The 26,885-nt window shown below is 34.7% G+C and overlaps 1 long non-coding RNA gene across 1 annotated transcript in view; it reads right to left on the bottom strand.

Annotated features, from left to right (window-relative positions):
• Nucleotides 1-1,793: 1,793 nt before the first annotated feature.
• LOC120596797 (uncharacterized) overlaps nucleotides 1,794-26,885 on the bottom strand; it is a 43,534-nt gene continuing 18,442 nt past the window's right edge. Inside the window, exons 2-3 of the long non-coding RNA XR_005651234.1 lie at nucleotides 19,970-20,071; nucleotides 1,794-2,611 (exon numbers count right to left, since the gene is read on the bottom strand). This is a non-coding gene — a long non-coding RNA (uncharacterized LOC120596797). The remainder of the gene's footprint in view (nucleotides 2,612-19,969; nucleotides 20,072-26,885) is intronic.

Raw genomic sequence — 26,885 nt, 5'->3', positions numbered from 1 at the left:
TTCCTAAAATTATGAGTGTAGACAACAAAACACAGTGGTATTAAAATCCTCATGACTTTGTCACCAATCGCAATCATAGATATTTCCATATCACATTATAATTGTTGCAGATATCGATCCCATCTAATGAGCGCTCAGCCCCTGATGCAGGGATGTCATGCAGAGAGAAGCTTGCCATTGCCCCAACCCAAGCTCCAGAGCCCTGGCTCATAGATTTTGCCTAAGGGGAGAAGTAGGCTATAAAAAACAGCTCCTAATCCTTTCTCAAAGGAACAAACTTCATTTGAGACAGAAAATGGAAAAGTATAAGCCTAAAAGGAGTCTCAAGAAAAGCAGAGGTTCTGGTAAAAGGCAGTTGAGAGGAGGTACATGGATCTAATGAAGATACAACCCAGATTGCAAACTAGCTAATTTGCTGTAGAGAACATGGGTCAGGAAATATCAAATACTGACCGTAGGAACTATGAAGAAGCCATAATTGATTGGATTAGTTTGTGTAAGAATTTATGACCCCAGGGCATTGCTGCAAAGGATAAAGTGATCAGTCACCAATTAGTGAAGTGTAATAGCTGGGAGTTAGGGAAAGGTGAACAGGTGCCCTACAAGGAACACTGTCATCTCAGAATCACCAATGGCATACCTGAATCTGCACTTCCCTGAAGTACAATATCAAAGACTTAATATTGTGTGGGGAAGCAGAGGGAAAGGAAAATAGATTTCATTAAAATAATCCAGGCAGGCACTAAACAAATAAACAAGCAAATAACAAAGGGAGGATGCTATACCCAGATTTCAAAAATATAATTTATATTTTATATAAAATATAACTTATATTTTATAAAATATAATATCAAAAATATAATTTCCAACAGCAAAAAAATAAATGTGAGTTACAGAAAGTATTATACTAGAAAAAAAGCAGGCAACAGAAGCTTGTGAGAGTGACCAAATGTCAGATTAAAAAAAAAAAAGATTTCAAACTAGCCATTATAAATATGTTCACAGAAGTAAAGAAAAGAGTTACTAAAAAAAGCCAAGGAAAGTATGATGGCAATGTTGCATTAAAGAATGTCAATAAAGAGATAGAAATTTTTTTAAAAAAATGGAAATTCTGGCATAGAAAAGTATAACTAAAATTAAAAATTCACAACAGGGGCTCCACAATAGATTTGACCTTGCATGGGAAAAAAAAATAATGACCTTGAAGATAGATTGGTAGAGATTACATAAGACAAAAAACAGAGAGAAAAAAAATAAAGAAAAATGAACGGAGCCTCAAAAAAAAGTGTGCACTGACATACCCATAGATGGAAGTACCAGGAAGAAAGGAAACAAAGGAGAATATACATACATTTTTTTTCCAAATAATGGCTGAACACTTCCCAAACTTATTGAAAAATAATAACTTATATATCCAGGAAGCTCAGTGAACTCTAAGCAGGAAAATACAAAGAGACCCACAAAGGAATACATTATAACAAAAATGCTAAAAGTCAAAAACAAGGAAAAATTCTTGAAATCAGCCACAGAAAATTTTATTTTGAGAAGGACTTCAGACACCAGACTGTCACAGAAGCCAGTGACTCAGAACAAGTTGAAGAACCAAGGTATTCATCTAGAATAAAATAACTAGCCACAGGAGATAATGGGAGGGCGGGGGAATCTCAGTTTTCAACATGCTTTTATCAAAATGCTACAGAAGAAAAAGTGTCTATAATCAAAACAAAAGTGAGGTGATATGGAGGATGCTTTGTTAAACAAAATTAAGAAATGATGTTACTACAGGACTTGTCCTAAGTTTTAAAATGTCAATTGTGACTCTAAGATATAGATAGAAATCACCATTTCCCAAATTACTTTGATCATGAAAAACCTTTTTTTGGAGTACCTCTCAAGTTTTACAGTTTGAAGAGCACTTTGAGAAACACGGACCTGAAGTGAATAAAAGTGAGGGTTATTGATAACTGCTGGGATCAACTAGCATCTTTATTTCCTGTATGTCTATATCAGGCACTACTTTCTCTTGAGAGCATATAGAATAGACAACTATCCATATTTTCAAGGACCTCCTAGGTTAAAGGCTGTCTGCTAATGTTGTTTGCAAAGGCCCTCGGCTTTAAGTCACCCTGAGGGTGACAATGCCCCGGCCTGTCTTTTTAATTTTGAGATCACATTCTGTTAAAAATCTTCAGACTCTACATTAATGAGTACAGAAAAGGACAACCACTGCTAACGGGCTTCTTTGCATGGAAAATTCCTTCCCTTTCCTGTTTCTGGTCTTAGGTGCTGGTTTATAATAACAGCCTATCAAAACGTTGCATGCAGCTTCAAAAACATAGTTATCATCTGAGAGCTATACTTAACATCAAATGCCAAGGCAGATTTATCAGCAGCTGAGGCCTGGAGCACAGCCAGTTCACCGCACTGAAGCTTTGCTCACTGAGACTCACCATCATAGGGTATATACTGGAGGAGGATGGACTCAAGCCAGATATCAAGAAGCTATGGCTCAGCAACTTGAATCCAGATGACAGCAAACAAGGAGGACTGGAGGTGTGGTGTAAGTAAAGGCACATGGAGACAACTTCAAGAAACACAATATTGCTGTTGCCTGTCAGAAAACAGAAATAGCAGAAGATAGGCCAGCCTTAGTGTGCCACGAGAGGTGAAGTACCTTTTTTTCCCTTTTTACAGAAATGCACAATTGTAACTTCAAAGAGAAAATGGTCATTCATAAAAAGGACTAAACATTATCTAAAATGCAAACAGACAGATAAATAGATGACAACTCAGTATGGAAATGACCTCTAACCAAGTGTATAAGCGAACACAAATACTCTGCATAGAAAACAAGGTTCCTACACATTCCATATGGCCACTGACCATTGCTCCTCTAAGCCTTCTAACAGTTGTAAGTCTCTGAATTAAATCCCAACCTGCCTGAAATACTTATAATAGCTTTTGTTTCCCTGACCAAAATAATCATATTGCATTTTTTTTTCCTGTTTGGAGGGCTGTGACAATTGACTGAATGATTGTAAGGACAGGATTTTACTTTCCTAGAAGTTATACAAGTTAGCGAGCATTAAATACTAGCTTTTTAATAGATAATGAAAAGGCAGAACAGAAGTCTATTCTAGCTATGGTGGCCTTCCTATGAGCAAGCCTCTTTCTGAGTAGAAAAAGGAGCAAGTGACAGTAAAAATCTACTGTATACATAAGACAAAACCAACAAACAGCTACCAACAGCAACAACAAATAGATCTCAAGAAGCCAGACCAAGTACAGTTAAGAAAAGGGGTTGCAAGCAGGAATGGAAGCTTCACAGATAAAGAATACCTTGAGCTAAAAGAGGACCAGCAGGCGTTCAGAGCTCTAAGGGTTATATCAAGAATTATATCAAAATTTGAAAGTGCTCACCTATTAAACTGATACAATTTTTTTAATGATAATATCTCATTTTGATAAATTCAGAAATACAACCACTGTACACAGTGCTGATAGAAATACAAATTGCTACACTGATCCAGGAGACTGATTTGGTGAAGTGTTTTAAATACTTTAAAAAGTTCAGATTTTTTCATGATGCATTTCTACAACTAGAAATTTTTTCTACCAAAATCCTTTTTATTTAAAGGAAAAATGTGTGTGTTTACATGCCTTAAGGGTGCCTGGGAGAAAAAGCTACAAAATATCAACAGTGATTCTGGAACTGAGGGAGCAGGTAAATTTTTGTTTTTCTCTTCTCCATTTTCTTTGGAATCTCCTCTGATGAACAGATACTGATTCTATAACACAAAAATGAAATAGACTTATATAACAATTGAAAAGACAGTAGAGTGAAAATATAAGTATCAGGAAGACTTGATCATAGTTTTGTCTTTTCTTAATCATTCTAGGGTACCAGGGGGCAAAAGTTAATTTTAGATGCATTGCTTTAGACCCTACAGTTAGGAACTGATAAAAGGAGACTCTTAATCAAAGTGACCAATGCAGAAACTGAGGAGCAACAATTTCTACTGGAAAAAAAATTCCAAAACCAACAAACCTCATTCTAACACATATAGAGCCTCCAATCTGACTCTCACTAAGACACATAGTTGGCCCTTTGTATCTGTGGATTCTAACCCCAAATCAAAAATATTCAGAAAAAAATGTAACATTGTTGCTGACACATACGATATAGTTAAACCTATGGTGGTTGTGTCTGTACTGAACATGTACAGACCTTTTTTCTTGTTATTATTCCCTAAACAATACAGTATAACAACTATTTACATAGCATTAATGCTATATTAGATATTATAAGTAACGTAAAGATGATTTGAAGTATATACAGGAGAACATGTATAAAGGTTATTTGCAGATATTACACCATTTTAATAAAGGACTTGAGCATTCACAGATTTGGGTATCAGCAGGGGTCCTGGAAACAATCCCCCTGAGATACTGAGGGATGACTCTTTAGGGGAACTCAGAGTGGAGAAGCAGCATGATACAGACTAGGAATAGAGTAAAAGAGAATAAACAGTGTCCTTGCATTTCTGCTCTTCCATGCCTTCCAAAGTACTCTACCTTTAATCTATTACTCCTTTGGGGCAAGGTCCGAAAAGTTGTTTTGAAGGGTGAAGAAAAAGGGAAATTTCAAAATTAACGCTAATTTTTATTAATCTAGTAAAATTTCTTTTCCGAATAGTTGGTGAGACCCAGGAGGATAGAGGCCAAGTCTTAGGCGTCTTAGTATCTTCAGTGCTTAGCACAACACCTGGCTCAAGAAAAGTTTGATGAATGAATAAGTGAATGAATGAATGACAATTCGAATCCTTTCAATAAGACTCTAAAACCATCCCATTTTATCCAGAAGAAGGCTAGTAACTAATCAAACTAAATGTCTTTGGAATTACATACAAATGTATAAAATAAATTTACAGGAATTTTTTCACTACTTCATTTTTATTTGTAGTTGCGTTAAAGGCAGCTCCTATCCTCATTCATCAATCTCCTAACACATCTATCATAAAATGCTAGTTGCCACACTTCTCTAGGTATTTCAGGGCCTTGTACTTTATGATTGAATCATTTAGAAGAAACATTTAGGTAGTTGACCCACAGTGAATTTAACAAGAGCTTGACATGCATCAGCAGTATCACAGCCAACTCTTACACGAATGAAATTGGTGCTGACTGGGTGACAGCCTTTATTGCAGGACAGTGAGGGGCTTGAGGACCTCTATTGTGAATGAAAATGACAGCACTTTAGAAAGACCTGATGCAAATTCTTTGACAGGTTATATAGTCACATACAAAAGTACTCTTACTGCTGTCATACATCATCATTTTTTTAATGTCAAACCTGTATTACACCATATAAAAAAACTAAAGAATATTCTAGTCCTGATTGCATGTGAAATGACAAATTAAAAACTATTTCAATCCCAAATCCACAACATGATAAAATAAAAATGTCAAAACCAGTGACCTCTGTTGTTTTCATGTTTTTGGTTTTAAAAATGATTGGATTCTTTTATTGGAAAATATATTCTTTTAAGTTTAACCATTTCAATTGTTTAGCAAACAACTGAACAATATCAAATGGATTTATAGGGGTGTGTTCCGCTGTTTCCAAGAAAATTAATGCAAGGCCAAATTCATTCTGGATGAAATTTAGTTATCTCCTTTCTAGGTTCCTACCTTCATTTTCTGCAAAACTATGCCATCACCTTGTTTATTCTCAGTCTAGCCTTTCCATTAGCTCAATGCTCCTACTATAGTCTACATGAAACCTATTGCCTACTTAGACCTCTACTTAATGCCTCCTACTAGATTTTATCGCCATTGCGTTCTGCCCACTTACTTACCTGTAACCGGCTTAATAATAGTAAAAGCTCTCGTTTATTGAGCATAACTCTGGGCCAGTCACTGCACTGGAAACTTTACATCAATTAAATTTAACCCTAATCACAGCCCATAAAGGCAGGCAATAGCATCATCATTTTAATGAAGAAACTGAGGCTGAGATAACTGAGTAATTTTTCCTGAGATGATATATAGGAAAAGCACAATGGTTTGGAGAAAAACAAATCTTAGGAATCCTACCATTAAGCACATATACAATCCCAAACTGGGTCACTTGAGCTCTCCAAGCTTCAATAATCTAATGAGTAAAATTGGAATAATAAAGTGTAATAGGGATAGGAAATTTGAGGGTTGTAGCTGAACCTTCTATGGCCATGTCACATAATTTTTCTTTCCTAATTAAGGGAAAAGAAAATATCAGCAAACTTATGATTACTAACACCAGAAGAGATTAACTAAAGATTCCTACATGTATCATTTAGGAACAATAAATGACACATATAAATCCCACACCCTGGTTTAGGCATATTTATAACATATATCAGTTGCCCCAATCTTTTTAAGCAAATGCTTGCCCTTTTTTTTTTTTTTTTTTTTTTTTAACACATTGCATTTTGCCCTTGTTTGAGCTGAGCAAAAGAGTCAATAGGATTAAAGACCTAGAGAGTCTCAGCAAGATTTCTTCATCAGCCATATCTTCTGCCATCTCTGGACACTGAAAGTGTTATAATAAGTTGTTGGAGAAAGATAGTCCAGAAATTCTTCACAATAGTCCAGCAGTACATTCTTGTATTGCCCTCTGATTTTCCATCATAAACATTAGAATTTAACACAGGCTTGACACGGGATTCTCAGTCACTTGAAATCTTTCACTTGCTAGCAAAGAGCTTAAAGTAAGCTTTGAGTACTGCATTAAAACTGGGAATAAAAGGTCACATAAAACCTTTTGACCAGTTTTTGTTTGATGTTGTCCTGATATTTACTTCTATTCGCAATTAAAGAACCTGAATCTGGCCCAGAGAAGAGAGTCATCCATAAATTTGTAGGAGATCCTAAAGCATAATGGCAAAATAATAATAAAAGCCTGCTCTTTGAGATTAAAAAAAAATACAGAATCTGAAACACGAAGCTATCTTTAAGAAATACATCGGCTTTAATAAAAGTAGACTCTGAGGTAGTCATATAAGTTTTTGCTTATTTAGAGGCTGTAGAGTGGATTGCCTCTCACCCAGAAATTGACAATACCATTTTGAGTCACCAAGCTCATTGGTGGACTAAAGTACTGATAACATTTAACTTACAATTTTTTGACTTTATGATGGTGCGAAAGCAATACCCATTCAGTAGAAACTGTACTTTGAATTCTGAATTTTGATCTTCTTCTGGGCTAGTGATATTCAGTATGATACGCTCTCATGACCTTGGGCAGCAGCAATGAACTACAGCTCCCAGCTGCAATCACGGAGGTAAACAACTGACACTCTATAGCATATTCATTGTGTTAGATGATTTTGCCCAACTGTAAGTGACCCGAGCATGTTTAAGGTAATATTTGCAACTTACAATGGGCTTATCTGGACATAACCCCATCACAAGTCAAGGAGCATCTGGATTTTGAGCTTCTCTCCACTGCAGTAATGTGTAAGGAGCTACCCCTAAAAACACTTAGATTTTTTTAATCTTTAGCAATAATATCTGTGTCATAGGGTTGCTATAAAAATTACATGACATATCTGTAAAATATTTAGCATTCAATAAATGATTTACCTAATACTCTATCACTTAACCCAGGAAGAAATAATATACAAACCCAGGATTTGTCACTTCTCACTTGGACAAATTAATTTACTTCTCGGTACTCAATTTTCTTACCTATAAAAAGGAGATAATAATAGCATCCACCTCACAGGGTTGTTAGGAAGATTAAAAAAGTAATGTATGCGAAGCATCAAAAACAATATCTGGCATGTAATAAAGCTCAGGTATTAAATACCATCATCATTATTGTTATCATTCTAGGAAAGATGGCAACACATATCTAACTTTAAAACCTGGAACCTTCTCAACCTATTGCCCATCAGCACAAACCTAGTCTGATTGCCTGTTGCATGAAATATCCAAAAATGCCTTCTCTACTTGGCCTGATATCCAGGTCCTTGAGTTGGGACCAGGCTCCCTCCTTCTGGCCTAACTACTCATCTGCTGACTAAACCTTGATTGTGGTAATAACTAACCCTTTGATGCAGCATCTTCCCCTCTTCTAGAGTTGCCAGATAAAATAGAGGGTTAAATTTGAATTTCAGATAAACAATGAATATTTTTAGTAGAAGTATACTGTCTTTGTCTGGGCTGTTGTAACAAAATACTACAGACTGGGTGGCTACAAAGAACAGAAATGTATTGCTCATAGTTCTAGAAAGTGGAGGTCCAGGAGCCAACATGAGTCTGCTGAAAACTCTCTTCCAGGTTGCAGACTGCTGACTTCTTAATGTGTCCTCACATGGTAGAGGGTACAAGCTAGCTCTCTGGAGCCTCTTTTATGAAGGCATTAATTTCATTCACGAGGGCTCCACCCTCATGACCTAATCACCTCCCAAAGACCCCACTTTCTAATACCATCATATTGGAGATTAGGATTTCAATCTACAACTTTGAGGGGGAGACACAGTCATACCATAGCATATACCCTAAATATTGCATGGAACATAACTTATACTATAAACATATTTGTTATTTATCTGAAATTCAGATAAATAGACATTCTCTATTTTTATTTGCTAAATCTTACTACCCTACTCTATTCTATATCTAGTTCTAACATGCTAAATATAGTAGCATGCACTTTTACTTTAGCATCTCATTACTATGGGTTTCGTTTTTCTTTGGCTTTATTCCTTGAGGGGTAAGGTGAGGAAGGTGGGGCAGATAAAGAAGACAAAGCTATAGCATTAAATTTCCTGTTGTATTCTCAAACTTATAGCAGCTAATTTCTTTTTATAACCAAGGTTGTTTTGGATTTTTCTCATATGCTCCAAACCTTTCTTAACATGTAAATCTCTCACAAAAAATAATGCTACCAAATTTCATAATTTTAACATTGCTATGTTCTATTTTTTTTCATGTCAACAGCTCTTTCCTTTTAAGGTCTATATGACTTCAAAATATCTCTGAGATCTTAATTATAAAAACAAATTGCAAAAATTGTCGTCGTCATCATCATCATCATGTTGTCGTCGTCATCATCATCATCATCTCCTAAAGATTGAGAGAATATATAACAAGACAAAAGTCATGTATGGCCATGTAATCTAGCAACTAGCAGCAAGCAGATCTTAGAATATAAGGTTGAAACTCAAATGCCTACATGGCTAGTTAGGTAACTTTAAATGAATTAAGTCAGCTGTAGAGAATTTGCACACATGTGTGTACAAGGCAAGAACTGAAAAGCATGTACTCTGACTAGAAGAAACTAAAGGCCCTGTGTTGTCTGTTATATCTTTTGATTTTTTTCAAGAGAAGCCCAAAATCCTGATTTTTATGTGAAACTTTTACTTTATAAAATACCGTACAGGCCTAACATAAAATACCTATAAGAGGAAGCCTTCCTGTAGCCTTTGAAATTCAAGTTCCTTGGACTTCAGTCAGTTCAATCCTGATAGATGCTTTAGGCAACTCAATAATAACTGAATTTTTAATTACTAGTGAATGCTGCAATTTGTTTTGAATTTTCAAAAACAATTTCCCATTCAAAATAAAACTGCCACTCACCATTTTGGTCAAAGGCAGTTCACTTTTTTGAATCTTGGTTAGTAGATGCCATGGGGTCTGTCATTGTTTCCTACCCATCTGCAGATAACTAAGGAAAATGGCCCTTATGCTGATTCTGAGTCAGGTAAAAACGCACATTTTTAAACAAAGATGTTTTCACAGAAGCTTTCCTTTTTATTACATTAATAGAATATTATACTTGTTGCTTCTGTAAACCATAATTTTTAGACTATAAATGTAAGGCCTAGTAGTATCATTCTAGAGATATAAACTAGTGGATGCTTTTCGGTTTAAAAATATCTTTACTGTAATCGTTTTTCTTTATATTTCCTGCAAAGTCATCTGAAATGTATTTTCTGGGATGGGTAAATCATCCCTAGTCTAGCTAGTACTTGGTCATGTGATTCCTGTGGTTTTATACCACTTGGGTAAGAAATCATTTCAAGTGCTGAGAATTGGTAAATGTAACGTGAAAGTACAACATGGGAATTCGGCTGCTGCTCTGACTACTTGGGTCTCTGATTAAGTGCCCAGATAAACAGATAAATATGCAATTACTTTCAGCCAAGTCAATAGAAAAAGTCCTTGCTACCACCTGATTAGGAACAATGAGTTATGCCCTCAGAAGCCCACTGTAACTCATGGCTGATGCTTCCAAGTGCTGAGATTTTTTTAAAAATTTTAAAGAAATGAAATGTTGTGGGTGGAAATGAATTTTTAAGTTTATAATCAATTTTACCAAAAAAAAAAGAAAGAAACTAAAAAGAAGTTTTAAAGGCACTTCAAACTAATGCTAGGATAATTCATTTGTATTCCAATATCTTTATGGCAAATTGGAAAGATTATAGACTTTGAAATAAATCAGATGCGGTTTCAAATATACCTTTTAGCAGACATTGGGCAGTGTCCATTAATGAGTCTAAGCCTCAATTTCTTCAACACAAAATATGGCTAAGAATACCTACATGGCAGTATTCTTATGAGAATTAAATGAGATAAAGCACAGTATCTACTTAAAGGCATTATTTATACACCTATACATATTTACCAGGTGCATCTAGAAAATGGGATCTTCCTAAGTAAGAAAAATGAAGCTCACAGGTTGAATGAAGCTCCCAAATTTAATAAAATGCTCATTATATAATTGCCACTTGATTTACTGTTCATATTTAGTACTGTCTGCTATGCACCCAGAATCACTGGTATATTTTAGTCACTATTAAAGGAAAATTGTTTCTCTACTCACAAAACTTTTGATATCAAATGTGTGGGCGTTTTTCGTCACAAATTTTTCCACAAAAATTCATTCAATTTTCCGACCCTCTGGACACTAACTAGGTGTCCTATAATTTAATTCAATACCCAGAGTTCGTGTCCAATTCCACAGGTTTAAGAACTCAGTCTAAAAGACTGCCCTTACTTCAGATGCCAGTCACAAGTAATGAGTCCCCAGGCTATAAATTTGGTTTATAAGATCAGGAGTTCCCATAATCTCCTCCTCCACCCCCCTTTCTGTAATTGGCTAGAAAAGCTCACAAAACTCAGGCAAACATTTTCTTATATTTACCAGTTTATTATAAAGGACCCCTATGGAATTGGGGTGCACCACCCTCCCAGCAGGTGGATATGTTCACCAACCTGGAAGTTCTCTGAACCCTATGGTTTAAGGGTTTTATGGAGGTCTATTATGTAGGCACGATTAATTAAATCATTGACCACTGATGATTAATTTAACCTCCAGCCTCTTTCTCCTCCCCAGAGGTCAGGATGTGGGGCTAAAAATCCCAACCCTCTAAACACGCCTTGGTCTTTTTGGTGAATGGCCCATATCCCGAAGCTATCTAAAGGCTCCCAGCCACCAGTTATCTCATTAGAATATAAAAAGACATTCATATCACTTAAGACATTACAAAGGTTTTAGGAGTTCTGTGTCAGGAACTGAGGACAAAGGCCAAACATATATATTTTTTATTATAACACAATATCACAGCACCAGTGCTGAGGAAAGGTCCAGAAGACAGGAAAGAGGAATCAGTAAACCTATATCCTGAAGGGTACTTTAATAGAAGACAATACCTTTCCCTAAACAATTTCAAGTGTCTTAAGCTACATGTGCTTATACCTTTCAAGCAAGTAAGGTGCAAGCTAGAGATCAGACTAAGAACAGAGCAGGGCATTTGCCCCTCAACTACTGCAAAGCAAACTCAGCTTTCCCTCACAGGAAAAACGAAGCATGAAATATATATGTGATCCAACTCAATTCAGAAATAGTTAGATCACCTGTTAAGTGCAAAGATATCACATGTTTCTCACATAAGCATATTTTAAGAGAGCTGGGCCATGTTTAAATTTTGACAGTGTTACAATTTTGGGGACACCAGCTGTCCAAGGGAAAGCACAAGAGCATGACATTCTCTGAATGGATAATGGCCGCCTGTCAAACCCTTGTTCACAGCCCTCACTGACTGAATGCACGGAGCAGTTGCATAAGATGGAGCACATTGATATCTTGCTCAGGGAGGATGGTCTAAATGACAAGAATTTAATTTGTTTCCGGTCAATTCTTTTGACTGTAAGCAACTCAAGTTGCCTCAGGGGAAAATAACGGGTGGGGAGTGAGGATTGTAAAGCTGTACAAACTGAAATCAGGATTGGACCGTGGTTAAACATGGAGGCAGCTCAGGGAATTGATCTTTCATTCACACCCAGAGGTTACATGGTCTGTCATTCCATCTCTGGGAAAATATGCTAGATTATAATTTCCGTTTTTCACAAATCCTCATGGTCTTAACCCTATCATGTATTTCCCCTCTTTATATCCTTTTTTTTTCAACTTCCATTTTTAATTGCAAGGATCACCCACATTTTCTAATGAAAAGTACTAGGAGAGAATCTGATGTTCCAAACTCATCTCAGTTCCGTGTCAGTGCCGTGAAAAGGGTATTATCCAGACAGGCTGACATTAGGTAAAGGTGACCACTCTTGATCAGCTAGCAGAAAGAGAGGAATTACGGAGGGAAGGATCATGGTCAACACTAGACTGTGGCTATGGGCCTGTGTGCTGGCAGGCTTGCTGCGTAGTTTATCTATACACCTCTGAAAAGTTAGGTGTAAAAGAAAGAGCAGTGTCTCTTGGATCACTAAATCTAACCAATATTGTGACCAACAGCAGTTGTCAAAAGGTATTAAATAGACATATTTGACTGATAATGTCTAAACATTAAACTTTCTTCTCTAAATTCCACCAGGAACTTTAGAATCACATTTAAATGCAAAGTCTGAAGTTTCAGAACACATAAAATTACTTAGAGCAAAAATAAGTAGAATGAGTACATAGTAATGGCCCATTGGACTTAAAACTAGACATGTTTTCTTTTTAGAACTAGATAGTATCAATTTGGTGAATGTATGAACCAAAATATTGAATATAATGAGTTTTACACAGCCTTGTAAAAGGTTTTTTTTCACATTTTCTAAATGAGACCAAAGTTTCCCAAAACAGATAAATAAAATAAAATACACAGTGCTAGCTTAGTCACAGCCACATATGTAATAACTAGTTGACCTCACATTTCAAAAGGATAGTGATATATCTCCATTTTTATGTTCTGTAAATGATACTGAAAAGTGAGTCTTAATAAAAATTACAGCATTGATTACTTTCCACTTCCAGGATGATGAACAGATAAATGAGATAGCTGGATTTTCAAGGAGATTAAGGTGAATGAAATTTGACACTTCGCTACTATTTTCCTTGCCTACAGAAGGAGTGAGTTTGATGCCAAAGGTTGAAATAGGTTTTCCTAGGAGAAAAGGATCACAAAAGATATTCAGGTCAAGTCAGAATAAAAGATAAAGGCATTATATTGACTGAAGAGCAGCTCTGCTGGGTAGCTCTAAAATGGGAAAATATGGAGGTGGAGCTTTAATCACAGATTCCTTCAAGGTCAGGGGTAAACAGGCAATGAACAAGAACTGCTTTTGAACAATTTAAAATTATAAGAATGTTCCATACATAAGACATAAGGATGGGGACAAATAGGTTATTTGCTTTCCTATTTTATGATTTCTAAACCCTCATTTAAGAATTTTGGTGGTGTTTACCTTACGACGCTAGCTTTACTTTATTCCCTACTCTCTTTTGCCCCTCTTATTGAGATTTTACAAAAGAAAATTTTATCTTTTTTTTTTCAAGATTAGTGCTAAATTACCATATCTTCATTATAACCTAACACATATACCAGTTATCTTAGTTTCATTCCAATCTGTAATTCCCATAGCTGGTAGGCTACCAAACATTCTCACTTTTTTACTTTTTTCCTTCTGATTTGAAAACAAACATTTTATTATTGATATTTGTATCTAAATGAACTAAATTCCCTTGATCACTGTGTATGCTGTAGGGATGACCATGACGTTTCTCAATTCAGCCCTGTTAATACCCAGGACTTTGAAACAGCCAACAGTAGCTGCTGATCTTAATTCTTTTTCCTTAACAAACACCTTATCTGATACATATTTCCTTGCAAAATCATTTGCTGTTACAAGTTGCTTTTTCTCTCCTGAAATGTTATCTTCCTTCTCCATCATCACTTAGAATACTGGGCCATTAATCTTCAAGATGTTGGGCTTTATATTTTTCTGTGACTTGGAAAAAATGTATCAATAAAACACAAATGAGAAAAGAAAGATCAAAAATAAACATACTGCATTATTTATGCTGATAGTAAACAACCAAGGCAGGGTACGAAGAGAGCTGTTAACAACAGCAGCATGTCCAAAAACAACAGGAACCACAGGTTTTCAGTGGCCTTCTGTCTAGTATCCATAATTTCTCTTTGGCTAGATATTATTTATTTGATAAGATTTATTTAATGATCAGATCATAGTCATTCTGTTTTCAGAAAAGTGAAGATAAAACAGATAAGTTGCACCGCAGGTACAGATCACAAAAGATGGCAGGAAAGAGTAGAGAACATTCCAGAAAAAGGAAAGAGCATGTACAAAAAAGACACAGAAGCATAGGAGAGAGGGAGGGTGTAGTCTTGCAGAAACTGAAGGATATTTGACGCAATGATAGAAGTCAAGATATGCTTGGGAAGACAGGAGGTCAGAGGAGGCTATGAAAGAAGGCAACGATAACAAGCTAAGTCGTTTGAGTTCTATTCTTCAGTGGAGCGGTTGGAAAGCTGTTCCATCAAAGGCCAGACAGTGTGCATTTTAGGCACATAGGTTCAGGCCACCTATAGTCTCTGTCACATATTCTTTATTTTTGTTTTTATACAATCCCTTTCAAAGTGTGAAAAACATTCTTAGCTTATAGGCAGTACAAAAACAAGCCAGGGGCTAGATTTGCCCCACAGGCCTCAGTTTTCCAACCCTTACTGCGACTCAATTGTTTATCTTGTCATATTGCTGGAAACTCCAGGCACTAGGAAGAAAAAGAGAAATCTGAAGAGTTACCTTCGAAGAGATAGCAAGGCAATGAAGAAAAAGTTTGGGGACCCTAAAAAGTTGGTTGTACAGAATGGGCCATAATTATGTCACTATCTCCTGATCCAACACTGAGGTGACAGAGAATAATACACAACTGAACATTTTGGAAAATAGTACATATACAGGCACAGATTTTGGTCTCTCATTATGACAACAAGTATTTTGATCTTTAGAATTAGTTGTTCTCTAGCTATCAAAGAAAGGCTTTGCTTTCAGAACCAGATCACCATGCAGTGAGTACAAAGTCATTTTCATTATAATTCATAGCCTCTGAAAAAGCTTCTAAGTAGAAATCTCACCTGAGCAATCTTTTATTCTTCCTGCTTACTATAGACATCTCTCAAAATAAAAGCTCTCAGATACAGTAATGAGGGGCCTAGCTATTGAGATTTTCACGTATGTTCAGTGAACCCAAATTAGCTCGTAGCACATGCTGATAGCCATGGGGGCATATTGCCCTATGAAGAGCAAGCACCATACCTGTCTAGAAGATTCTCCATAGAAGATGAGGGAAAGAAGGTGTTCTGAATTTATAGCTCACAGTTTTTATCATTTATTTCTCATTTAAGCAGCTTTTTTTTTTAAGTACTGGGGTGACATTGTTTAATAAAATCAAATAGGCTTCAAGTGTACAATTGAATGATTATATATTATATGTATATTGCGTCGTGTGTTCACCACCTAAAGTTAAATTTCTTTCTGTTACCAAATATTTGACTACCATTATCCCATCAACCTCTCCCCGACACCGGTTTTTGTCCTTCGCCATCTATATATTAGTACCAGAGATTTAGTTATTAGACTGACTCAGCACTCACACTATTAACACAAACACCTCCTTACTGTGAGTCCAGCAAGGTGATATATATAGCCCAAAGTCTTCCTGTATCCGAGGCACATCTCCTTGCTACTCCTTTGCTTAAAAATCAAGGTTTATACTCATCTCAGGCATTGACACACCAGTCTCCAATATGCCATTTCTACCCCAATGTCAGTTAATAGTTTCACCAGTCCATTTCCCCCTGTTCAGTGCAAGGCATAAATCTGATTTTTCCTGAAACTGATCTTTCAGTGTGCATTTAACTGAATACCCAATGGCAATTCTTAGTGCTATATAAATTTATTCAACTTTTTGACAACACTTTGAACTTAAACACAACATCAAAACCTTTTCGCTGACCTTTTACCAATTGTCAATTCCCTTACTGACCTTGCTAAATACAGCTGGCAAACACAATGAGAATCTTAAAACATAAGAACATCTCATCTTTCTCAATAACTCAATGTGATGCTATTTTCCTGACACTTGTATTTCTTTTCATGTTTATGTGTATTATGTATGAATTTAATTTTAACTATATTAATTATAATTTAATTATAAATTATAACAAACCTAAAACGTAACCATCACATATTTCTGTATATTTGGGAATAAACAAGAGTTAATTGGGTTTTATTATTGATAAAAAGAAAAACAATGAAAATTTTGAGAAAGAAAAACACAGTTCAAAAACTTAGAAATAAACATAAATTAAGGAAGCCACATAATTAAAAATATGAAAGAACTGTCTTTAAAACATGACATAGCTGTATTTTGATTACTCAACTAACAATGATCACATACAATGAAACTCAGAAATGTAAAGGTTCACTGTGAGAAACATACATTCTTAGCTGGGTGTGGGAAGCATGTATGCTTCCTGAGTTGCCCCCTGTGCATCGGGCTTCCGTGGGAAGAGCCTTTGACAGACCTTTTGATCCTTCAGGGTCCCTAGAGTGAACAAGGTCTGAGGCAGCCTAAGGTTATGAATACAAGTGTGCAATGAGTTTTAAAAGTGGAAGTAAAGTGAAAGAAATTTAAAGGAGATAAGCTCTCCAAAACAGTCATTATAATAACCTGTAAGAAAATTCCTAAGAGACCTTAATGGCCTTCAAAACAGACAGAGGATTTGACAAATGAAATCATTGGTTCAAAACAAGAAATCCCAGAAGCTTTGCAGAAATTGATTTCCTAAAACTCTAACTTTTGAAAACTCAAACTTTTTCTCCATAATAGTAATTTTCTTTCAAGTCCACTAGTTTCATCGATGTCTATTGTTATTTTCATCTTTCTTTTTTCCTCTCCATGAGAAACTGCCTCCTATTCCCAAACCTCAAATATTATTTCAAATAATTTTTAAAACTTTTTATTTTTGAAATATTATTAATCCAAATCAACTGTATTTATAAACATTCTTCCCCTTACTGATAAAAAAAAAAAGACTGGGATCCTCTCAAGATTACTAGTTTAAGAGCAGGAAGATAAAAATTTATGGTAGATTTTCATTTTTACTTGATTTGACCTGTTATATGGTCCAAATTTTGGCCAAAAAAAAATAATAATAATTCAATTGACAAACTAATTTAATTGGAAAAATGGAGCATTTTGCCTACACCCCTGCTGACCTCATGGAGATCGGTAATGATATTATCTAGGCCTATTCCATCTGGATTATTCCATGTCAAATTTCCAGAACGTATTCTCATGAGATGTTTATCTTTTTCCAATCTTAATTATTTTTTAAAAAATACTAGAAACAAGTATAAGAAATTTTCTTCGGTTATTCAAAGTTTCACAAAGTTTTCTGGCAGCTCCAACTTTCTTATTATTGTTTTCAAAGAATGCAACTTGTTATTCTACACATCACAGAAAACTTTTTCTTAGTGTTCATTAAAATGATAGAGTAGCTCTAATCTCTGCCTGTCTGCCATTTAAATGAGAATGAAGTTATTTGGATCATTGCTGCGATCACCTACAATGGTGAGACTCAATCAATTTGGCATTTTGAGTTATATTTATGGCAGTAAGAAAAATGGTAATGACTCACTTCTTTTTTCTGTAGTTGTCAGATATTTCTATAGAAAGATAAAAATATATTGCACTAACTTTCTTGTTGGACACTGTCATTTGCAAATACCACTGATCTTAGCGATTGACAGAGTAATAAAAGAAAAAATAAGTTTTCATCATAAATTGTACTTCCTTTTCTTCTACAGAAAAGAAATCTATCAAAGTAATGGCAAAAACTTGATAATGACTGTTGGTAGCAGAGGCGTGTTAAAGTCTCTTCATACAAACTAATATGTCATCAACTGTAGCCCATCATAAGAGCCTACCAGATTCAAAAAATAATGAGTGTAAATGTCAAGATTTGAAAATTACTATGGTTATACTTATCTGCTGTTTCATTCTGGCTGACATAGGAACTAAAAAACTCAGAAAAGACTAATACTTTTTTCCAATAGCAAACTTTTAACAGCATTAAAGTTCTTGAGACATCTGACTTAAATACTACTTTGAGAAAAGTTTCTCTAAGAACTCAAATAAAATGCTAAGCATGATCATGAAGACCTAGTTAATGACCCTTTAATGGAATTTTACATGTTGTTGTCACACTCCATATTGACAGATTTTGACAGCTTAATAACATCCTTGATGAATCAGAATCACTTTATGCTGAAGACCTATGACTCTCTTATGTAACTAATGAAGTAATTATTGTTCCTTCCTTTATAGAAGAAAGTCTTTATGTGGTACTATGTGATAATATAAAATCTTATGCCATGACCCACAATAGCATCATAAAAATTCTCTCCTCTAGAATACTATTTGTTGAACTTTCAATAAATAAGATACAGACATTTAGGAAAGTATTTCTTGCCAAGGCAGAGATAATAATTGCTAGTATATACTAGCATACATAAGAGTAGCTGCTGTTGAAGGAAAATGACTGAAACATTATTTATTGATATAAAGTTCTTTTCACGAAAACTTCAAGAATATTGATCTCATATCTTGACCTCTGAAAGTTAATTTAGCAAATAACTTCAACTCTCCAGAAACTTTCCCAAACTCATGCGTACCCACAATATCCAATTAGAAATGACATCGGAATTCAGCATTCAGGTTTCTTTTTTTAAAATATTCTTTCTAATACAACTTAGACTAGCTTTGATATTCAACCACTTTTGTATCTACTACATTAAAATAATATTATAAACTACCTCATATTTAGATTTATTCACAGAAAAAAAAATCATTCTGAAATAACTTTGTTGTAAATTTTAATCAGCCAAACAGCTGAAATCAAATGGTGCTACAGTGCAACCATCAGAATTCACAGGGTGGTCATTCCTTGCTCCATTTGTAGAAATGGACCCTAACTGAACTGGTGATAACAGTTACTGTTGGAACTATTCTAGACCAATGAAGACAAACTATTACTGTCAACAAACCATTCTGAGTGTCATTTTAAAAAGAAGCCAGTTGAGAGAAGATCTATGCCATGATGTTCCATGCTGTTTATCTGCCATTTAACTGGCTATTTGTTATAGAAGTTCTGTCAAACTTAAAACAAAGTCCTCTGAAATTTCTGGATCTGATATTTGAAAAAAGAAAAAGCTGACTATAATCATTACTGTAATAATTAATAACATAAATAGTATATTTTGGGTCTAAAATAGAACAAGTTACAGAAAAACGGAAAAAATATAGCCAACCTCAGAGCCCTATTCAAAGTCACTAAGCCTGGCTCAAAAATAACTTCAAGAGTGCTCATGATCAAACAACTGACAGCCACACTTGGAGATGGGAGGAGGCAGTTGGACTGAGGAAGGCCCTCACATACTAAAGCTGGAAAGGGAAATGAAGGAGAAGAGAGGTTCCATTTATTTAGCAAATATTATATGTCAGGTCTATATTAAGACTGTCTTAATCCATAAAAAGCTGTCTTAATCAATGTTTTCAAAGAACCTTGTAAGAAAGGTAAGACTAGCTTTATTTTACAAATGAGAAAACAAAATCACTTACCCAGAGAAGCAGCTGTGAAGGACAGAGCTGAAGCAGAAATCCAGCACTATTCATCTCAGACCCCTCCATCATCTCATCAGTTTCTGCTAGGAAGAATTTTCCCTATAACAAGGACAGGGTATGATTTATGTCATCGGTGTACCTCCAATGTCCACATAAAGATTGCAATGAGTTCTTCACCTATTTGGTGGTCCTCCTTAACCTTAAATTTTCAGAAAGTAAAATTAATAATTTGCCTTTTGATTACCTAATAATCTCAGATGCTTTTACTGAACACTTTGTTAGAAACTTTTTTTCCTACAGTAACCAAGATTCACTGTTCTACACCCAAATGTCACATATACTAATGGTACCATAAAATCAAGTATAAATAGAAAGTCTCTTATCACAACCAACTCAAAAGCTGTACTACAGGCAGAATGAAACCTCTCGTTGCTTGATATTAAAGGAAAAAAAAAAGGTGTTTTCATTATTACAACAGTATCCCCATCGTGAAAGGTCTATGAATGTGCCATTAGTTAAAATAGGCCCAGTATTTGAAAATGTCCTTAATAGACATACATGATACTTGAAGTGTTGTGAGACTAACTAGCAATATCAATTTAATTAGCAACCCATCCAAAATGCGAGAACACTCCACTCATTTTAAAGATAGATGTGCCATTTTATATTTCTTACGCATTTGACTGAATATGCTAATAATCATAATAGCAATCACTTTTTTTGCTTTTTAATATAATGTATACCATGCTAAAATTTTCCTTTCTCTTTATTGGATGACTCATATCCCAATATACTTAGATAACTATAATTTAATATTCCTCAGAGCAAGTTTTTATTTGTTAAAGTTTTCTTTAGCCTAGCCAAGAAAAGGAAGTAATTAAATTTGATATAGTTTTCAGACCATGGCTAAAACTATTAAGCCCTGAAACTCCAGAATGTTAAACTACAGATCTTGCCAGCATGTCTTTTTTAAAATAAGAGTGAACAGACCAACAACCTTGAATTTTTCACTTTCCCCTTAACATTTCATTCCAATCACATCTCAGTATCCAATTAAATGCTTTCACTTACCATTAGAAGGACTGATTATTGCTAGCCTTTGTAACAGTGCTTATAGCCACCTGACAGGCCAGCATCAGTTACTCCTAAAAAGGTCCACTGTAATTTATCATTGTCTTAAAGGTTTGATATTCCTTGGATACAAATTCAAGACAGGAATGCTTAAAACAGTCAGATGGCATAGCTCAAAGCTGAGCACAACTAGTGTATGGATGTATCACTATGGACATTCACTCAGAATCTGCTCTGGTAGTAGACAGGTAAATTTTTTTTTTTTTTCAATTAGAGTTCACATTCAATATTATAGTATCTTAGTTCAAGTATACAGCATAGTGATTAGACATTTATATAATTTACAAAGTTATTCCCCCTACTTAGTCTAGTATCCATCTGGCACTATACATAGTTATTACAATATTATTGACTATATTCCTTATGATGTACTTCACATCACAGTGACTATTCTATAACTACCAATGTGTACTTCTTATTCCCTTCAGCTTTTTTACCTAGCCCCTCAACTCCCCTCTCATCTGGCAATCACCAGTTTGTTCTCTGTATCTATGAGTCTAAACAGGTAAATTCTTGCTTCTCTGTGCCAAATACCTGGGCAGGCATAAGCATAGTCTTCTCACTCTAAACCTCCTGACTGCTTCTAACTTCAGTGTGCCTCCTCTTCTCAGAGGCTGCCGTGACACCTACACTCAGGAAGCCATCCCAGGAACAACTCACCCTTCGTTGAGACCTTCAGCTAGATGTTTTTAAAGCATTGGGGAAAGAATGTACTGAAATCATATTGCATCATATTGTATCAAACAGAATGAAACTAGAGCATTTAGGGCCAAGGCAGCAATATTACTCTTTTATATTCATGAAGAGATTTTCTTTCACAGCATTTTTCAGATATGATAACAACTGTCTGCACAACCTTCCCAAGAGGGATGCCAGTGGGAAGCCGATTATCTAGATTTTATATCTGTAATGGCAAACAAAGCCCAGAAACAGAGAAAGCAAGGTTTTCTATTCCCTGTCTCTGGAGAGCTAGTGAAATAATTCAGGTCTTTGGAGTCTAAAGAAAATCTGCTTTCTGGTAGTAGTGAGCTAGGTTTGTTATTCATTAGAGAGCTTGTTTTAAGGGGGATACTCCTTTAAAAGCCTATTAAGTGCTTTCATATCAATTTGAAGGATTTGAATCAGAAACGAAGGAAGGCTATTAGAAAGTACATGCTGTGCCTGCAGCATGAGAAGAAATTGCAGTCACCCTGTCGGATTCAAAATTTGCTTAACTTTAACATTCTCTAAAACTAGGGCTCTCTGCAGACTTTGGAATCGACAAATTGAGTCAATTTGTTGTACCTGTTATTTCAAATTAGAGTTGTGATATTTAAGTCTTCCATGGATAGGATACAATAGTCAATCATTCATAGAGTATCTTAGCACTATTTTAGGTCTCATATAATATTTAAAATACAATAAATCATCTACCAAGTTTTTGATACTTAGAACATGATGTTCTAATACAAATATATGTGCCAAAGTCAAAACACATCGGTCCCATCTATCCTACCATGGCCTCTCAGACTTTTATGCAACTCAACTACTTCCGACTACAGATCAGCAGATTGGTTGAGGTGGTCCTGCTAAACGAATTTCTTTTTGGAGCTCAGGCTAGAAGAGCAGTGACTATCCAGAGCACCTTAGGGCAGAGGTGAATAACTCCCAGAACTTTCCTCTTTCAGACAAGATGTAATAATAGAGACTGGATTACCCATCTCCCTGAAATGACGCAAAATATGCATGAAATATGTAAAACAATGGTTTTTAAGACACTGAACATCAGGAAATGAAATATAGTGATCTCTGCTAGATAGAACACAAATAAGCTGAGCTTTAAAATTGCCTTGAGAGCCTTCTTGGGCTGCAGTGCAAGGACGGGGAACCTGAGAAGGGCCCGTCAGACTCCCTGACTTAAGGTGAAGCACCAACTACCATAATAAAATAAATAAGTTTGGCAAAGTTGCAGGATATAACATCAATACGCACAATCAATTGTGTCTATATACTAGAAACAAACAACCAAAAATTGACATAAAAGACAATCCCAATTATAATCACATAAAAAATTGGAAATACTTAGAGATAAACAAATATGACAAAAGATGTGCAATACCAGTATATACTGAAACTAAAACAAAAAAAAATTGCTAAAAAAAATTTTAAAAGACCAAAAGAAATGGATAAGTATGCCAATATACCAATAGCAGAAGACCTGCTATTTTTAAAATGTCAGTTATCCCCACATTAATTTATAGATTCAATATATTTACAAATAAAATCACAGCACTTTTTTGTGAAATTTTCAAAGTGATTATAAAATTCATATGGAAAAACAAAAAACCCAGAATAGCCAAAACTACTAAGCAAAACAAACAATAAATTTGGAGAATTTATACTACTTACCATCAATACTTATTTAAAACTACAGCAATCATGACAAAGTGGTTTTGGCACAAATATAGACAAACAGATCAGTGGAATGGTCCAGAAAAACAAATGATGCTGGAAATATCAAATAGCTGTATGAAAAAAAAATGAACTTTGATTCGTATTTTGCACTATTTACAGAAATAACTTCAAATTCATCATAGGAGTAAATGTTAAACAAAAACAATAAAACATATAGAAGGAAACATAGGAGAAAGCATTTTTAACTTTGGGCTTGGCAAAGATTCCTTAATGATAACAAGAAAAGTACAATTTATAAAAGAACAAATTGGTAAATCCAGCTTCATCAAAATTAATATTTTCTGCTTTTTGAAAGACACTCAAAAAAATTAAAAGATGAGCTACAGACTGGAAGATTATTTCAAATCATATACCTATAAAGCATCTATACCCAGATCATCTAAAGAACTCTTGAAACTCAATAATAAGAAAACAAAAAATTAAAAACAGGCAAAAGATTCGAATAGACATTTCAACAAAAGAAATATACATCTGGCAAATAAACCTATATAAACATGTTCGACATCATTTTGTCATTAGGGAAATGAAAATTAAAATTTGTTGAGATATCACTAAATCTTACTGGAATGGTTAAAATTAAAATTACTGACAATACCAAGGGTTGGAAAGGATATGAAGGAAATGAAAGTCTCACATAGTGATAGTGGAAATATATAATGTTACAATTACTTTGGAAAACAGTTTGGCAGTTTCTTACAAAGTTAAATATACACCTACTATATGATCCAGCCATTCCGCTCCTAGGAGTTTACCCAAGAGATAAGAAAACAAATATACATACACAAAGACTTATACATAATGGTTTATAGCAACTTTATTTATAAGAACCAAAAACTAGAAACAATCCAAGTGTCATCAACAGCAGAACAAATAAACACACTGTGCTGTATCCATACACAACAGAATACAAAGGAATAAACTTTGATAACACTAAAATAAAGATGAACTCCAAAATAATCATGCTGAGCAAAAGAAACCAGACAAAACAGTACATGTTCCATGATTCCCTTTCTATAAAGTTCTTTTAAATGCAAACTAATCTGTACAAATAATTAAAGCAGATTGCTTTTGCCTGGATGTGGAGGAGAGTAGAGGCAAAAAAGGAGAAAGAGAATAAAGAGGGATTAGGAAACTTTGGGGCTGATAGTTATGTTCATTATCTTGATTATGATCACAATTTCATAGGATTTTAAGTATGTCAAAACTTATCAAATTGGACATTTTAAACATTTACATTTTATTGATCGTCAATTTTATCTCAATACAGCTATTTTGTTTTTTTAAAAAAGACCCACTGATGACCTCTCAATAGAAACAAAAGGACATCAAAAAACAATAAACTATATAAATATCTAACCAATGTACTATCTAACTGAAACTAATGATAAAAAATGAATAAATTACTGTTAACCTAAGACTCTACATTCAGTGAACAATGCTCATCAGAAATTTAAGGAAAAGTAAAAATATTTTCAGACAAAAACTAAGAACTCATCAGCAGACCTCCGTTACTGGGTACTCTTAATATCAAAAGAAAAATGAACTGAGAAAGAAGCTCAGAAACATGGAAAGAAATGAAAATTAATTAAAAATATAAAAATGTAGGTAAAGTGAATGAATGTTAAGTGTAAAAAGAAATAATTTTGTCTCAAGTTTAATATATAGAGAGAACGAAAGCAAAAAGGAACTCTGAGTCCAGAGGCACTAAATTGAATAAGAGATCTAAGGTCCTTGCATTGTTCAGGAAGAAGAGAAAACTATTAATATTTGACTTTAGAAAATCAAAGGTACATATTAGATAGGGGCCACCTATAGCGGTAGAGAGGAGGCACAATAGATTGGTAAAGTGGTGGCAATATTAATTTCTTGACCTGAATGATAGTTATATAGCTTTCTGTTTTGCAATGAATCATTGAGCTGTACATTTTTATTTTGTGCATTTTTCTGCAATGAGTTATATTTCACGCTTAAAAGTTTTAAAAATCTGGAGTGAGTAGGGGACTCCCAGGGATCACACCCAAACTCCTAAACAGTTTTCAAGCTCATATCACATGTGCTATCATCCCATTGGCCAAAGCAAGTCATGTGGCACAGCCCAAAGTCCAGGGCAGGTAGGTGCACTTTTCCTTCCCAGGGATTAGGCCTGGGATTGGCAAACTTTTTCTGTAACGAGCCAGATAGAAATAGTTTAGGTTTTGCAGGCCATGTATATCTCTTTTGCAAATTCTTATTTTTTTTTAACTCTTTAAAAATATAAAAGCCGTTATAAGCTGAGAACCTTATAAAAACAAACTGCAGCTATATTTGGCCCACAGGCCATAGTTTGTCCACCACTGCATTAGGCTGTGACAATAGTGTATATGACAAAGAAGTAAAAGGTGAGTACAGAAATTTAATTGACCTCTAATGATTCCATATTGAGGCTGCTTTCCAGGAATGAATTAGATCCCAAAGCAGAGTCACCTGAATATAAACATAAAGATTTTTCTTTATAACCATGAATATTAAATTTTAACAAATATTTAAAGTCAATAAATAAGATATTTAAAATGACTGCTGATAGTTAAACTCTGTTCAAAAAAATAAATCTAATAGTTAAAAGAGGGGAGTCCTTAATGTCATGAAATAATGCACTCATACTGAATACCAATTTATATAAAAATAGCTTTTAGTTGATTCAACGCTCATTATGATCTGACCTTGTAATGAGCCTTCCAAAAACTTAATAGAGTTGGGCTGTGTTTAGAAAGTAGAATAACCAACACAGGGGATACTCTCGGTGTGCTTTTGACTGTTCAAATCACATATTATAAAATATGTTCCATTTTAAGAGCCACATTTTAAGAGAAACATTGATAAAATGGAATGTGTCTAGAGGAAAGTGACCAAGAGAATGATCTTTGAATATTGTTATTAGATAAACATGTAAAGGAATTTGGAAAGTTCATCATGAAGAAGAAAAGGTTAAGAAAGGAAAGGAAACATGAGAAATGTTTTCAGGTTGTCATTTGAAGAGGAGATAGTTTCATCATCATTGCTATAGATCAAGGGTTGGCCATATGTAGGGCCAAAGATGGGCCAACTTTTTCTGTAATACGCCATCTAGAAAGAAAATATTTTAGGCCTTGCAGTCTGTTGCAACCACTCAACTTTACCATTGTAACAGGAAAGTAATCACAGACGATACATAAACTAATATGCGTGAATATGTTCAATAAAACCTTACTTGCAGAACCTCAAATTCGAATTTAATATAATTTCCACACATTACAAATTTTATTCTTTGTACCATTTTTTTCAACAATTTAAAATTGTAAAAATTCTTAAC

This window comes from Pteropus medius, unplaced genomic scaffold (genome assembly GCF_902729225.1).
Source record: "Pteropus medius unplaced genomic scaffold, Ma_sr-lr_union100, whole genome shotgun sequence".
In the NCBI taxonomy this organism is placed as follows: Eukaryota; Metazoa; Chordata; class Mammalia; order Chiroptera; family Pteropodidae; genus Pteropus; species Pteropus medius.
The sequence above is the reverse complement of the archived record's forward strand: the minus strand, read 5'-3'. Positions and strand labels throughout refer to the sequence as shown.